Source organism: Vombatus ursinus, unplaced genomic scaffold, assembly GCF_900497805.2.
Source record: "Vombatus ursinus unplaced genomic scaffold, bare-nosed wombat genome assembly UNPS02008685.1, whole genome shotgun sequence".
Classification (NCBI taxonomy): domain Eukaryota; kingdom Metazoa; phylum Chordata; class Mammalia; order Diprotodontia; family Vombatidae; genus Vombatus; species Vombatus ursinus.
This window is the reverse complement of record NW_020948463.1, coordinates 436,040-452,851: the sequence shown is the minus strand read 5'-3', so window position 1 is coordinate 452,851 and position 16,812 is coordinate 436,040. Positions and strand designations below refer to the sequence as shown.

At 38.0% G+C, this 16,812-nt stretch overlaps 1 long non-coding RNA gene across 1 annotated transcript; it reads right to left on the bottom strand.

The window, feature by feature from the left end:
• Positions 1 to 2,179: 2,179 nt before the first annotated feature.
• Positions 2,180 to 15,888, bottom strand: LOC114034242. The gene is made up of 3 exons (XR_003568075.1): positions 15,818 to 15,888; positions 15,101 to 15,216; positions 2,180 to 2,215 (listed from the first exon to the last, which is right to left on the bottom strand). It is a non-coding gene; the product is annotated as an uncharacterized LOC114034242 (long non-coding RNA).
• Between the last annotated feature and the right edge of the window lie 924 nt (positions 15,889 to 16,812).

Here is a 16,812-nt window from a genome sequence, read left to right as displayed (position 1 = left end):
GGCAAGGATACTGGAGTGGTTTGCCACTTCCTTCTCCAGCTCATTTACAGATGAGGAAACTGAGGCAAAGAGGGTTAAGTGACTTGCCTAGGGTCACATAACTAGGAAGTGTGTGAGGTCAGATCTGAGGTCAGGAAGATGAGTCTTCTTGACTCCAGGCCTTGACTCTATCTATTGGGTCACCTAGCTGCCCAGAGAGGAGCACCTGAATGTATTTATACTAGAATTATTCCATGGAAAATGAGTACATCTGGGTTTTAATTTGCATCAAGTGCTTATCTATGTTAGGTCTACGGGTATATGCATTTTGGCTCTCTGAGTATAGGTTCTGCTTTCTTTGACAAATTTGCATTTTCCCAGGGATATGATATACAGTTGCCTTTCTTTTGAGACTTCTAAACAGGATCAATGTTCATTACTTTTCCATTACTTCAACTCATGATGAAGCTGGGCTTTTATCTCTTTAAAAGAACCAAAACTTATTTGCAAATCTCTGCTTACATTAGTATTAATCACAAAAACAAGGATTAGTACCTAATTTTCATTTTCTTAATGGGGAATAAAGTTATAGCAATGAAAAGACAGTGGACAATTAGGATAATTTGGATGGAAAGAAGCTAGTAGCTCAAGGTGTCAACTGTAAAGGTGGAATCAACTTCTTACTTTGCTGGACTGAAAAAAGATTGAACTCAGATGAGTTGGGGGTCTGCTCCCTTAAAAAGAAAAAAGGATAAAGAACAGGATATTGGTTTGATACATGCATTTCTCAGAGATCTCTCTAGGACCCCTCAATCCATACTAAAATAGTAACTTAAAAAGTGTTAGAGATAGAGGACAGGGAACATTAGGTATCTATAATGGACGCATTGCTCAATCCTGTCTTCTGTTCTTCCTGTCTCATGGCTCAAACGGGAAATATTTCAATTTATCTCCCTAGAAGCCTCCAAAATCAAGTTTGAAAAGATATCACCATTGGTGGTGGTGGTGGTGGTGGGGAGAGTTGATGTAGTGCTAATAGTAGTTGGTGTTGTAGTGTAGTCATATTGTTGCAACACAAAAAAAAAAGGAAAAGAAAGAAAAGTGTCAATGAAACATTTAAAAATATGCAGAAAATAATAGAAGGACATTCAGAAGGGGAAATAGATAAAAGCAAGGCAGTGTTGGTGATTTTACCCCATTAAATTTAATTTTTAAAAGCTGTACATAAAAAAAAAAGAAAAAACAAACAAACAAAAAAAGCTGTACATAATGAAGCAGGGCTGCTACGTTGCATAGTAGATAAAGTGCTGGGCCTGGAGTCAGGAAGATTCATCTTCCTGAGTTCAGATCTGGCCTCAGACACTTACTGGCTATGTGATTCTGGGCAAGTCACTTAAATCTCTGCCTCAGTTTCCTCATCTGTAAAATGAGCTGGAGGAGGAAATGGCAGACCACTCCAGTATCTTCCAAGAAAACCCCAAATAGTGTCAGGAAAAGTTGGACATGACTGAAAAACAACCCAACAATGACAACAACAACATAATTAAGATATATGTTTTGACATATAGTCTTTTTCTGCTCTTTGTATATGGAAATATATGTTGATATTTGTCAAGTTCAATAAAAAAGAAGATATTTCCCTTTTTTGAACTCAGTACCTATAGCACCAAGACCACTCATTTGATACAATGGAATTTTTATTTTTTGTCTTTTTATGTATATATAATTGTCTTCTACTGGACAGTAAGATTCTTAAGAAAAGAGAATGTATTTTATATTTCTGTGTAATATTCCAAGCACCTAACATTGTTCTGCACATTTCAGTTAATCAATAAAATATGTTGATAATATACCTAGTTAAATCTAATAGGTAGAATTACTTCATGTGGGAAGTACGTGAGTCATTACTTCTTGAAACTGTCCCCATGATGACATTTCAAATGATCCTAGAATCTAACCATTATCCCCACTACCGTCATAGACTCACTCTTTTTACACCATCCTCAAGAATTTAATTAAATCTAACAAACACTGATTGCCCACTATATTTTGTGCACTTCACTAGGAATTAGAGCTACAAAGACAAAAAAAAAAACTTACAAGGAGCTTACATATTTCTTGGGAGAAAGAGCACCTGCTCTGGAGTCAGAGGATTTGGCTTCAAATCCTGCTTCTGATGTTAACTATTTATTTGATCTTGGGCAAATTTCTCCTCTCTGGGATTGAGTTTCATCACCTGTAAAATAAGAAAGTAACAATAGATGGCTTCCGAGGTCCCTTTCAGCTCTATATCTATCACCCCAGGATCCTAGAGAAGTGAATAATAATAATAATTTTTTAAAAAAATAATGTTTTAAAAACTTACTTATCATAGATAAGTAAATACAAAGCATATACAAAAAACAACAATAATTGGGCAGTCCCCTGGGACCTGTCACAGTAGCTTTCATATGAAAGTTGTGATCAATTACTGAACTCCAAGTTGAATTATGCATGAGAAGGATTCTATCTGTCAATGGATGATTTCATATCTGACATAACTTATTCAGGGAACAAACTAATTCTCCTAGTAATTCCCTCAGGGTAATTCTTCTGACCTCAAAATATAAGTTAAAATCATCCCATGGCAATAAAACATGTTCTGTGAAAGGGGAGAATTCTACTCAGAAATTGCACTTAGGCAGAGGCAGCGTAAGATAATAGAAAAAGGCACTGATTAAGACACAGAAGACTTGGTTCTGGGCTCACCGCTACTACTTCCTGTCTTTGCCTTGGGAGGTCATTGAACCTCTTCAGTTTCTTCATTTGTAAAATGAGTTGGATCAGATAATCTTAGGATCCCTTTCTATTAGAAAGTTTTGTGATTTTTCTGAGATATTGCCATTGTGTCTGTCTTTCTGTAGTAATTTATCACATATAAGCTATAATGAACTTTATTGCTAGGAATCATATCATAAGTCCTTGGCAAGTTATCTTATTGCTAAAGTGAAAACACTATCAGGAAATACCCTTTTTCACTTAATAAGGTATTCTCTCATTACAGAACTCCTCCAAATACAGATTCTTTCTGTCTTCTGAATAATTTTTAATTCAGTGTATTTTTTGCATTTAATCTTAATTTATAATATATTTCACTAAAAACAAGGTCATGTCATTTCAAGCTCAAGCTAATTACACTCACAAAGTGTTACTCCAGAGTGCAAGTCGATACTTGTGAGTACAAGGTGCATTGCCAAATTTTTATAGAGGTTTGACAGTAAACAGATCTACTTTAAAAGGAGTTGTAAACAATTAGGTTTCCTGCCATACATACATCTGATGATGTCAAATGTACTTTCAACTTCCTACTAAATTTTAAGCTGAAACTAGTTTAAGTGGGGCTTGGTGGTATGTTTCTTCGCAGAAAATAGCTTCAAGTTGTTGATGTAGTTACTCATGAAATTTTAAATTATTTACTAAGAATGTTATAAAATGCTGGGGGAAATAGGCAATTGTGCAAAAAAAAAACCCATGCTTTTATTTGCAAAGAGGTTCTGTATATTGGATGCTATAGCCCCAGATCCCCTGTATAAGCGAGATACAAAAAAATAAAAGAGGGGTGTCATCATATTAAATATATCACATATTCATTAAAATTTAAACCCAGGGAAGGGAACCCAGTGATTTCCACTAAAAGAAGACTCTATTGTGTCTGTATTCATGAGATTTTAATGGTGGTATATCATTAAAAGTAATGGAGAGTAGAAGTTACCTTACATAACCATGTCTAGAGAGGGGATTCTTAGCTAAAAAAGGGATAGAGGTGATCAAACCAGACAAAATGGATGATTTCAGTTGCATAAAATTAAAAAGCTTTTGCATGAACAAAATCATTGAAATTGGAAAGAAATGAGAACTAGTTAATTGACTAAAACTTTTAGCAAATATCTCCAATAAAAGTTTGACACCCAAGATACATAGGGAATTGATGGAAGTGTAACCAACTTTTGAGCATGCTCAGCTCACCTGAGATGGAGGCACCTGTGTAGGAGATGTATGAAGAATGTCTTCTGCCCCCTATCATATGGGTGAGAATAGTCTCTTTCCATTAGCTGCATAGCCAGAATTGGCTGTGGCTTTCAATATCCCTGCCTGAGGTACAGGCATTCTCTCTCTTTCCAGTTTTGTCTGGGGTAAAGGTCTTATTCAACCATGTGGAAATCTGGAGAGACTAATATGAACTGATCCAAGGCAAAGTAAGCAGAACCAAGAGAACAATTGACAAAATGACTATGATAGCCATCAATCATGACCTCAGAGGACTTGATAGTGAAGCATGTTTCCTGCATTTAGGTAGAAAGGAGGTGAGCAATAGGTGCAGAATGAGGTACATGTTTTCATCCATTCAATTTGTTGATTTGTTTTGTTTTACTGTACTAATTTGTTATGAAGGATGGGTTCCTTGGAGGAAGGCAGAGTCATAAGGAAATCAAAGTGATGTAGAAAAAGAAAAGAACTTCAATAAAGCATTTAAAAGGACTGAATAGTGGTAGAATTGTCACAATAATAACAGCAATGCAACTCATATTTATAAAGAATTTTAAGTAAGACAAAGTGTTTTCCTCAGAAATATTATGACTCACATTTTAGCAAGAGGAAAAAAAGGTTGAGAGAAGTTAATGACTTGCCCAGGGTCATCAAGTTAAGTGAACCAGGACTTGAACCATTTTTTCTGGCTCCCAGTTCTGTGATCATTCCATTATATTACTGTGATACTTCCTCTTAGCTTAAAATTTTATTAAGGTAGGTATTCTCAGTGGTGTACTAGTTCAGTAGCAAGCCAAATCCACAATAGAAATGGAAACCTGTCCCATAAATCTTCTCTGACTCTTAGAGTTCTCAAATCTCTGTGAATGAGCTGGAAAAACTATTACTTATGTGGGAGCATATTAAAAAACTTTTTCAGTTCAACTGAAAATATTAAAATTCTTTTTCCCCCCATTCTAACATCTTTTTCAAACTTTTTCCTTTATGAGGTTAAGGACAAAGGCTTAGGTAGAAAATGAAATATCTCTGGCCTAGTTAAGATCATTGTCTTCTCTATCCCCTGAAGAGATGGCACTATGATTCCCTCTTCTCCATTCACAAGAAATTAAGATATTGATCATAGGGAGGAAAAAAATCAATCTTTCAGCTCAGTGGACAAGAAGGGAATTGAGTAGTTCTAGTTAAAGATTAAGTGGCTATTTTTTTTTTTTGGAATGCTAAACCCCAAACTATATTTTAACCCTTTCCTTGTTCAAGATTCAGATAAATGCTATCTCAATTTGTCTTAGAAGAGAGTTGTCCAAGTGCTTGGGGGTGGTGTGGAGACTATGTCAGTTGGGACATTTCTTTGTCTAAGCTAGAAATGCTTGGATTTAAAATCATGATAAATTAATTTTTAAAAAATTTCTGTCAGACTTGTACCTACCTATAGCATAGATTGTAGTATTAATATATTTTTTTCAACACTTGTGATGTGTCGCTCTAGACCAAGGATTGAGTTAAGAGAACTGGGAATTGTTTGTCACAATAGTCTACTGACTAGTCTTCTTGTGATTTTACTTGTTGATTTAATTTGCTCCAAAGGAAACAGTTCAGAAACAAGACAGAAGCAATATGAGTGGCAGTTCAATAGTGAAGGAGTCATTAGAAGGTAAAGAACACTTGTTTGGTCTTATTCTCACACTCTAGATACCTAGTTCAGGTTCAAGCCCAGAGTGAATCCATTGAGGTTTCCACAGAGTTGGAAAGGTACACCTTCTTTGGTAGGAAGTTACTCCAGAAGCACATTTGGAGACAGAAGAAGTTTACTATAGTGGGAAGAGTATAAGTCAGGGGTGGGGAACCTGCAGCCTTGAGGCCACATGTGGCCTTCGAGGTTCTTAGGTGCAGCCTTTAGACTAAGTCCAAGTTTTATAGAACAAATCCTTTTATTAAGGGGATTTTTGATTCAGTTGAAGGGCTGCACTTGAGCACTGAGAAGGCCACATATGACCTTGAGGCCTTGAGGTTCTCCATGCCTAGTATAGGACTTGGAGTCAGAAGACATGGCATGAAACACATATGTGTGACTTTGGAGAACCTTTATGATCCTTAGATTATTGTTTTATAAAATGGGTATAATAATATTTGCATTGTTTCCCTTACAGAATTGTTGAAGGGAAAATGCTTTGCAAACCTTTGAGTTTGTAAGTTTGATTTACTGTTACTGGCTTTTACTAAGACTGGTAAAGTTCTGAGATGAGTCCCTACAGTCATCACCAGAACTGTCCATGAGATTCTTCCTCACTGGGATGCTACATAGCTACAGGATATCAAATAAATCTATCTTGCCGTAGTAGGAAACTGTTTCTCAAGTATAAACATTGGGCCTGATTCCTTCCTTCTTAAGACCTTTACTCTGATTTAGTCTTGTTGCCATAATAAAGCAACAAGAATGCAATGAGATTTCAACTGATTTACTTTGGGACAAAACAGGGGGTGCTGTAACCAAAAACTTGTCTTATTCAGTAGCCAAAACCCAGGGAATACCAGGGTGATACCAAATCTTCACTCTTTTTTAGACTTCTGCTGAGGTACTTGGTGGGTGGATAAAACTTTTCCCTTCCCTTCAGCTAGGGAATTAGGAACGTAATCAAGTTAGCTAAAGAATCTCTTTTCTTTCTGGTAAAGTCACATTCACCATAGTCATGCAGAGAGAGTTTCACTTCCTCCATCTCATTAGAAATCAAGGCAACTACTAATATTATCACTCCTTAGTCCTCCATGCCCTTTCTGGGAAGGAGTTGTTTGAATAATCCTAGGACAAAGAAAACCTGGCACTTGTGAGTCACTTGAGCCATTTTCATTTAGGGGATGGCATAAGGAAGGTCCAGAGAAGGGCAACTAGGACATTGTCTAAAAATGTCCCTCCTTATCAAGAAAGTTTTCTTGAAGGTTGAATTGAAGAAACTGCTGAACCTGAGATCCCTTCCCCTTCTTAGGCAGCAAGAATTTATCATGGGCATTGGTTTAGGAAGAGGGACTCCCATCTCTAGTTGTCAGATGAATGATGGATGAAATTCATTTCAGGAATTCAGGCAAGCATTTGATAATACTTTATGTCTGAGGATTATATGGGAAGTAGAAAACTCATCTGATGTGATGGTTGTGGGCCCAATCTCAGGTCTCCTTTGAATTGAATTGGGAGCTCTGATCAGAGGTAATGCTGCAAGGAGGGCAGGGATGGGAATAAGAAAGAATGATATGTTCTTTGAGAGTTTTGCTGGTGACTTCTACAGTGGTAGCTTTGTCTGATACCCTAATGCCACATTCTGAATATGTATTAACTTGTTGTAAGGGCAAACTTCTTGCCCTGAGATTGGGGAAGTGGTCAATATAATCAATTTTCTAGTGAGACTTAGATCAAGATACACATGAAATTATGCCATACTGATTTTTTTAGAGTTGTGTGCTCTAATTGGTATAAAGAGCACTTCTAGGCAGATGTAGCTGCTGTGTTGGTAGTTAAGAGGTTCATATAATCTAGTACCCATGTCAATATGGCATCATGCAACATATGCAGATTGGTGATGGACCCATTTCCTAATCTCTATCTTTATCATAAGGGTATCAGTCTGGCCATTAAGTTCAGCAGAAAACATATAATGTCTCTTACGTAATATGTCCTCAAAACTCTATGCATTGGGAGATACTGGCAAAATTTCTCAACTGGTCCTGATCCCCAAAGGGAGAGCCTTTGGCTGTCTTGACCAGACCCATGGCCACTGCTCAGGAATCAGTGCAGAAGCTCTTAACTACTCTGTTCCTCAAGCATGCTTCATAAAGGAGCTCAACAGTCCACTAGAAGGATTGCAGGGATCTCTCAGGGCATCGCCTGTTATCAGATTAATGACTAATGAGGTCCAGTTGCATATGCCCCTCTTCCAGAGGGTAGAACTGTCAATGAATCAGGCAAGGTGGAATTTCTAAGGAGCCAGGTCTTCACCGACAGAGGCCCATTGAGTTAGTAGAGAAGGCAAGGCATTGAGATTAGGACTGGTGGTCTCACTATTTAGCTGAGTCACAATCTGTTGGTGAGGGTATTAACATCTGAGAGAACTAGGTGAGGATGATATTGAATTTTTAAAATTAAAATTTTGTTTTAAAAATTCTGAACTTAAACACCATTACTACTACTAATAAGTATTTCTATTTACACTGCAGAACCCCAAAAGACCATTCTATATGAAACCATGGATCTCCATTAATTTTTTTAAGAACATACAATAAATTCCAAATGTTACTTTCAGAAGACTTCTATTCGTCTGTGCTTTCTTCTGAACAACCTTTTGGTCTCTTCCTTGCCTTTAAAAAATGTATCAATGGCCTTCTTTTTTGAAATACCTATTGCTAACCCTCTCCTCTTCCCCACTCAACTCCAGTTGAAAAATAAAACCTTATGATGCATAAGCATGGTTAAGCAAAATTAATATAGAAGGTGTTCATGTACAAAAATGTATATCTTTACACCTTGAGCCCATCACCTCTGTGTCAGGAAAATGGGTAACGTGCTTCATCATAGATCCTCTGGAGACTAGACTAATCATTGCTTTGAATAGAGTTATTAAGTATTTTTAAATTGTTTGTCTTTATAATGTTGTTATTGTATAAATTATTTTCATAGTCATGCTCACTTCATTCTACATCAGTTCACCATAACAAGGATTCCCTGAAATAATTTCTTTGATCATTTTTTACATACAATAATATTCATTTACATTCATATACTCAATCTATTCAGCCATTCCCCCATTGAAAGGCATATCCTCTCTTTCCCTTCCCTCCACTCCCTTCCCTTTTTCTTGATTGTAAACCTGTATCTTCTGCTTTTTGGAATACATTCCAAGATTACCTCTTGTGAAACACAGAAGCTGCCAAGTCTCATGTAATCCTGACTATAGTTCCTTGGTACTTTCTGTACAATTGCAACATTTTTTCTTTGATGTGGGAACTCTGAATTTTAGCTATGAGAGTCCTAGCCCTTTTCTCAATCCTAAGGCTTTCTTACCATCCTGAAGTTTTCTCAGAAGAGCTTTCTTCTCCAGCTACTTTCAGGCACAAAGCCTTGAAGCCTACACTAGTTTCCAGCACGTCTTCTGTTTCACTGAAAGGCTGATGACTTGTTTTCTTACACCTGTGGTGGCTTTTTTGGAAATCCCCTTCCTCATTGTGTATGGTCTACTGACTGGTTTTGTGTGTGTGTGTGTGTGTGTGTGTGTGTGTGCATGAACAGCTATATCGTGGAAGAAGTATGAATTTAGGCTTTTTCTTTCAGTAGGTATGTGGGAGCTGGGCATAGCTATGTTCAAGAAGCCATCTTGGCCAGAAGTCTCAAACCATTTCTACTTAACAGTGGAAGCATTCTGTACCCCATCTATTTTGTTAAAGAGACCACCTTGCCTTGCTCAACTCATAAAATATAACTTCAGATGAAGGATGTTGGATGGTTCACTTTAGGTCTTCCAAGACTGTTACCTGTTTTTGGACAGTCTCCAGCTTATCAATGTCCTTCTTAAACTGTAATGCCCAGATATTAATACAATACTGCAGATGAATTCTGATTGGACAGAGTACAGAGAGACCATTACTTCCCTATTCCTGGAAGCTATGTCTCTCTTAATGTAGCCCAAGATGGTGTTAGTTTTTTGGACTGCTGTATCATACTGTTGACTAATATTGACTTTGTAAACCACTAAAGCCTCCAAATTTTTTCAGAATCTAACTGTGCCTCCCCCATCTTATATTTGTAAAGTTGACTTTTTTTTTTACCCAAGTACAAACATCTATATTTACACCAACTGAATTTAATCTTATTAGATTTAGTTCAACGTTCTAGTATATCAAGATGCTTTTGGACACTGATAGTCATCTACCGACCTCATTATCCCTCTGAGCTTTGTGTCATATACAAATTTGATAAGAATACATGAGATGACTCAGGCAACTCCAAGAGATTCCATGTGGTCTCAGCACAACAACCAGTTGCTGTAAAGCCTTGTATAAGTACTAACTCCTAAGAATTTATACTTCCATTCCTACAACACACCCACCCTGATTAGCCACTACAACTACCATGTGAGGATCTTCTGCTCATGTCCTCCTAAGAAAAGATGCCTCTTCCCTCTGAGTCCTGCTCCTAAAACCCTGGATAAAAACTAGCATATCCCTATAGACCCGCTGGAGGTCCTATTGTATGATAGTACCCGAGATGCTAGTGTCTGCTTGCCCTTTATTTTACAATCACTCTCTTTCTGAGCAACCATGAATCAAACATATGACCCTTGGTTACCTATTGTTACTGTGCTTAGGATGAGATGAGCCTTGGGAAACCTCAGTTTTAGCTTTAAATGGGTCTCATCCCAGAAGTTCCTCAAGTCTAGATCTAGACTATTGACTGATTCAAGACTTCCTAGTTTCCGGTGTAACGGCCAGAAAGGCCCTTATGGTCCCAACATAGATTTCCTGATACAGTTTTACTAGCATCCACATAGACTGTGATCAATATTCTCCTTCTCAGTCCAGTATTTCAGGAGCCACCCATAAAGTTCCTTATGGGACAGGATGTCCTCACCTTCAGTCAACAGAGCCAGATGGTGGATGCTATGCCTCTTTTGCCAGAGTGTCTGTTTATGTGGACAGTTGTATTTACCTGGAATGTTGCTAAAGACCTGTCCTGATCTTTGACTCAAATTTCACAGTTGAAGAATACATGTTCTTCTGGTGATTTGGGAGGGACATATTTAAAGCTGGATACTTTTCAGCTGGGGCTCTGTTAAGAAGGCAGGCTCTGATTACTGCCTATGCAGGATGTTCATAGAGTATAATGTACAGTACTGTTTTACTGTTACACAAGCTTATTAGGGCTGATGGCACACTAACAAGACACACTCATCAAAGAATATAATCAAACTTTATTGACTATTCAATGACACAAACATTAACCCCTCTAGGAACAAACCACTAACTAGATTCCCAAAGATTCCAGTAAGCGTACGTTATACTAGTGCTCATGACAATGTTAATTCTCTGCCCAGCCAGAGGTTGTGTGCCTCCCTGCTAGGTGGCATTCTGGAAAGTCTTCACCAATTAGCAGTGGTCTCAAGAGAACATGGGATGCTTGAATTTCTGAGTGTGAGGAATGAAGGAGTCTGTTCTGATCATGACCCAGAAGGAGAATGATGACTGGGGCCTCTGGTATCATTTTATGGTTCTGGCTAAGGGTGTTTACAAGTTACTTCTAAGTTCTGATTGATGATTGATGACCTATGTTTATAATGAAAGGAAACTACCAATCAAAGCTTTAGTTTCCTAATGCCATTACTATGGGAACTGAGTGAACTACACTGACTCCATCTTGTGATTCAATTCTGGATCTGGCTCAGTTCCCTTTCTATTCAATTATGGGTCTAGTCCAATTTTTTTCTTGTGAGAAAACTTTATTCAATTATGGGAATTGTGAGAATTGTGAGCCTTATTGCATTGTTTGAACCTATCCCTGAGTGTCTGGGAGTCTGGACTACCTCTACCCACTGCTTAGAGACTCTTACCTAAGGAACTAGCTTATACTGATCAGTAACCCAGTTAGATCTGAAGGTTTATGCAATGAGTTTTCTCACAATTAAACATCTCAAGCAAACCATATCTCTTATCTCAAAACTGACCCTGTACTGGCAATCAGTTATTGTTTCCATATTCCTTTGATTGAATACAGACACTTGGCGAGAATGAGACACCTCTTTTTCTGATTTCAGGGAATTGCACCTGTCCGTGCTCACCCTCCCAACTTGGAAAGTGCCTAATCTTTCCAAACTTAGAAATCAGATTACCTAATTTTGTATCCTAGTTCATTGTTTTCTTTTAATTAGTTATTTTATTTGATTGTTTTTAATACATAAAAATCTGTCTCTGTATTTGGACTGACTGGGGAGTCCATTGACCCACTTAGTATGCCTGTTTTGCTATTTGCCAGTTTTTGTATAGCTTGAGTTGTTTCCTTAGTTATTCTACCACATTACCAAGTGTTTTTTACCAGTTGTTTACCAGACTCATACATAGTTAGTTGTTGTTTACCAATTACTCAAGTGCTTATCTTATTACAGCAAAAAAAAACCCAAAACAAAACAGATTACATAACAGCTACTTAGTTATAAAATGAAGACTTCAAAACAAATGAAGTTGCTCATCCTAAATTAACATACTTATTCGCACTACTTTGGACATAGGAGGATCAGAGGTAGGACTGTACAGGGCATAGATCCAGTTCACCAAAATGTTCCTTTTGGGAAGTTCACCTTCTCCCTTGATGAGGACCTTCAGGGAACCAGCTGTGATGAGAACGTGTCTTTATGGGGCCAAATATGTTCAACTGCTTATCCTAGCAACTGAAAAACACTCCAAGGATGATCCCCACCTGGGACCTCTGGTTCTGAAGAAGTAAATATTCTATACATTGAAGGAACTTTTCTACTTTGAGGAGCTCAGCAATGGCCCCTTTGACCATATCCTCGCCAACCATTATTCCAATGACTCATTAGGTTGTTGTTTAAATTTCTTCTGCAGTCTTCTGGGCTCCCTGGTGGGGAAAATTTGACTATACTCTAACCCTTCTGTAGAGGAAGTCACTCCTTGGTGGGCTGTTTATGAGGTGTTCCCAAGGTTCCCTTGCTTTTTGGCTAAGTTTCCAGTTCTCATCCTCACTCTTACTCCCATTCTCTTCCTTTGTATTACTCATCCAAGTGGATTGCAACACATTTTCCATTAAGACTTCTGGGATGAGGAATATACTTCCTACCTATAGCTTATCACTCTAACTTCCATTAGTATAGACCCTTTCACTTGTGCTATTACACATCGTTGCCCCTGTGCCTTCAGGGCAACAGCCTTAAAAACCAAGAGCTTTCTTGAGTTCTGGAATGTTCAGGCACAGTTTCCATTTTATTTTCCTTATGCTAGTGAACAAGATTTTTTTTTTTTGCCATTAACAATAGCCAGGGAATGTTTATCTTTATCTTCTATGTCACCTTCCTTTGCTTAGAGACAAAGATAGCAGCTAGATGGCTCAGTAGATAGAGTGCTGGGCCTAGAGTCAGGAAGACCTAAATTCAAATCTGGCCTTTGATACTTACTAGTGTATGACCTTGGACAAATCACTTAATCTCTGTTTGCCAAGGAGGTAGCTGGATGGCTCAGTGGATAAAGTGCTAGGCCTTGAGTCAGGAACATCTGAGTTCAAATCCAGCCTCATACATTTACAATCTGTGTGACCCTGGGTAAGTCACTTGACTCCTGTTTGCCTTAATCCACTGCAGAAGGATATGGCAAACCACTCCAGTATCTTTGCCAGGAAAACCCCATGGACAGTATGGTCCACAGGGTTGTGAAGAGTCAGACATGACCAAACAATAACAACAAAATTAATCTTATTAGGTCATTGGAGACCCTCTCTCTGTTCCATTGAGAGGACTTCTCACATACAGCTATCATTGTATAACTACAGGGTGTACTAGGTTGCCGTGTAACAACCATTTGATTACCCAAGGCTAGCCATGCTCTGAATCATCTTCCAGTTTTACTCCTAAAGCCAGCCATGAGGTTATTACAGTTCAATCTTATTTCCTAATGCTAAATGTTGCGGGCTAGCAGTGACTTGCGTCATTCTGGCAATTTAAGCTTGGGAATGAAATGAGACACTCATAGACCATTTAAAATTGTACAAAGTGATATTACCTGACAATAGCATGGAAAGGATACAGCACTGATAGATGGTTCTGATAGATACAGTTTCCCTTGTCGACATGTGGAATTACATCTGTTTAGAAGGGTACATTGGATCATAATGGTTTTTTTACTCATATGGCAGTGGGACATCCATTAAATATGAGGAGACTTCCACAAATCTCTGTGTGGAGCACTGATGGGACTGCTCTGTTAACAAGGTAGGGAGGCCCTGTACTCCTCTGCCGTCTCAGGGAGTTACATTATGATACCTAGAGAGTTGAAACCAACAGGGCAGCCCAAAAGAAAATGAGCTCAGAGTAGCTCATTTTTTTTTTATATCCTCTGAGTACTCAGTTCTTTCAGCTCAGCAGACAATTTCTAGACTCTTATAATGGATCTCTTTGTTTCCAGGATCTCCCCTCTCCAATTCAGCTTGCACATAGTTGCCAAATTTATATTACTAAAACAAAGATCTGACCATGTAACTCCTTACTCAAAATTTTTTTAAAATTTCCTGTTCCCTCTATGAAAAGTACCATGTCCTCAGACTCAGCCCTTCAAAATCTGCCTCCTCTTTAACTTTCTAGTGTATTACTTCTCTTCATACAACTCTCCATTTCAATCAAACTGGTACTATTCTCTTACAAGACATTCTATCTCCTGCCTTTGCATCTTTGCAAAGTGTTCCCTGCCCCCCACCACGGGTAGAATACATTGTCTCCACAAAGAATTGGAAATTGAGGGGATGCCCGTCAATTGGGGAATGGCTGAACAGGTTGTGGTATATGAATGTAATGGAATATTATTATTCCATAAGAAATGATGAGCAGACAGATTTCAGAAAAACCTGGAAAGATTTACATAAACTGATGCCGAGGGAAGTAAAAAGAATGAGGAGAACATTGTACATAGCAACAGCAACTTTGATAGACTTAGCTCTCCTCAGCAATGCAGTGATCTAAGATAATTCCAAAAGACTCAAGATGGTTATGCACATCCAGAGAAATAACTGTGGAATCTGAATGCAGATCGAAGCATACTATTTTCTCTCTTTTTTTTCTTTCTCGTGGTTTTTCCCTTTTGTTCTGATACTTCTTTCACCACATGACAAATGTGGAAATGTGTTTAATATGATTGGACATATATAGCCTATATTAGATTGCATGCTGTCTTGGGGATGGGTAAGAAGGGAAAATTTAGAACTCAAAATCTCATAAAAGTGAATGTTGAAAAAATAGCTATTTTATATACTTACGCTATTAAACATTAATTTAAAAGAAAATTAAATTAAAGAAAAAAAATACATCACCTCCACACCTCCACCTTGTAGAATCCTCACCTTTTTTGCAAAACACAGTTCTAGTGTTACTTCCTTCAAGAGGCCTTTGAGGTCCCCAGTCGTTATCAGTCTCTTCCTCTCGACTTCATTTTGTATTACTTGTGTGTACATTGTACCTACAAGTAGAATGTATGTCAGCTTGAGGGTAGGTACTTTCATTTTTGTGTAACACCCTTGTGGGCATGGCTATTCTCACTCTCTGAGCTGGCTCACTTCCCCTTAATTTCTGTCATGTTGACTGGTGTGGGATTTCCAGAGAAAGGCCACCACTATACAACTCCAATTATAACTCTCCCAGGATCCTAGAAATAACTTTGTTGGGGGAGGAATACAATCCTACTACTCACCAGTATATACCCCTGATTCTGCCACTGGTATGCTTCCCATTTACAAGGCACCATAACAATATTAGATCTTAAACATAAAACAATATCAAAGTTATTCAACATAAAGGAAACAACACTAATAATCTCTACCAACAAACCTAGGTCACACTCTCCCGTGAACACTTATACAAACCCAACAGGGAGGCATGTGGATGGGGAAACACATGGTCTTGAAGTAATTTACAACTTTGAACTGCAAGATTTAAAGACTTGGTCCTGTCAGGGACAACACATAATGCACAAAGCTACTTCTCTGTGAGCTGCTCCTCACTGCTGTCTTGTTGGGCATCCACTCATACTGATGAAGCAAGGACAAGCTCTTTTAACTCACCGTTATCTTTAACCAGGGTGCTGAGAAAATGTTATGCTCCTATAACAGCAAGCAGTTCCCTTAAGTGAGAGAATTTCACAGCTTCTCAGGTTGGTTCTTTAGATCCTGTAGAGAGGCTCAGTGAGTTATTTCCTAGGCAGAATCCTACACTAATTGCCTCCAAGTATGTTCTCAAATGAAAACAAATAGAAACAAATTAAAAAAAAAAAAACCAAACTCAAAGCCTATCTTTTCTTTTTGTGTTTTTCTTTCTAAAGCAATAGAGTTACTTCTGAGAGGCTTGATGGCTTTCAAACTGTAGATAATGCCTGAGGGTAACATCTCCTAGAGTAAGAGATCTCTTAAAATGAACTGCAAGCTTTCTCCCAACCAATCAGCAAACACACTGCATAGAAGTCGAAGCCTTCCAATTAGCTGGCTCAGGGGTTGACTTATTAACTCTTTCATAGCTGGCTTTTCCATCTCTCCATACTTCAAATCAGAGGGTTCTGATGGTCAGTGATTCTGCTTTCCCTCATGGGGGTAAAAGTCATGAAATCCATTTTTTTCTGTCAATTATGAAGCCAAGCATCTTTATTTAATCTTCCCATAGTTTCCATGTAATTATCTGATGTAGCATTTCAAAAGTTATAACTTTCCAAAGACTAAAAAGAAAAAGTCACGTGTAAATGAAGGATCACACTACCTTGCAGGCTTACTCAACTTTTTGAGGTCAAACAGGTCCTTTCAGTCCATTCTTCTGAGGGGCAGTTCTCCATCTGGTTCTTTTAACAGTCTGTGTGTCTCTTCATATTTTCTTAGAGAAACTATTCCTTCACATGTGAATTTTATCAGTCAGTCAATCAACTAGCATTTATTAAGTCCCTACAATGTTCTAAGTGCTAGGGATACAAAACAATGCAAAAAAAACCCCAAACAAACAAACAAAAAGTTTCCTCTCAGGGAGCTCAGTCTAATGGGGAAAACAAAATGAAATTAACCATGTACCAAGATAT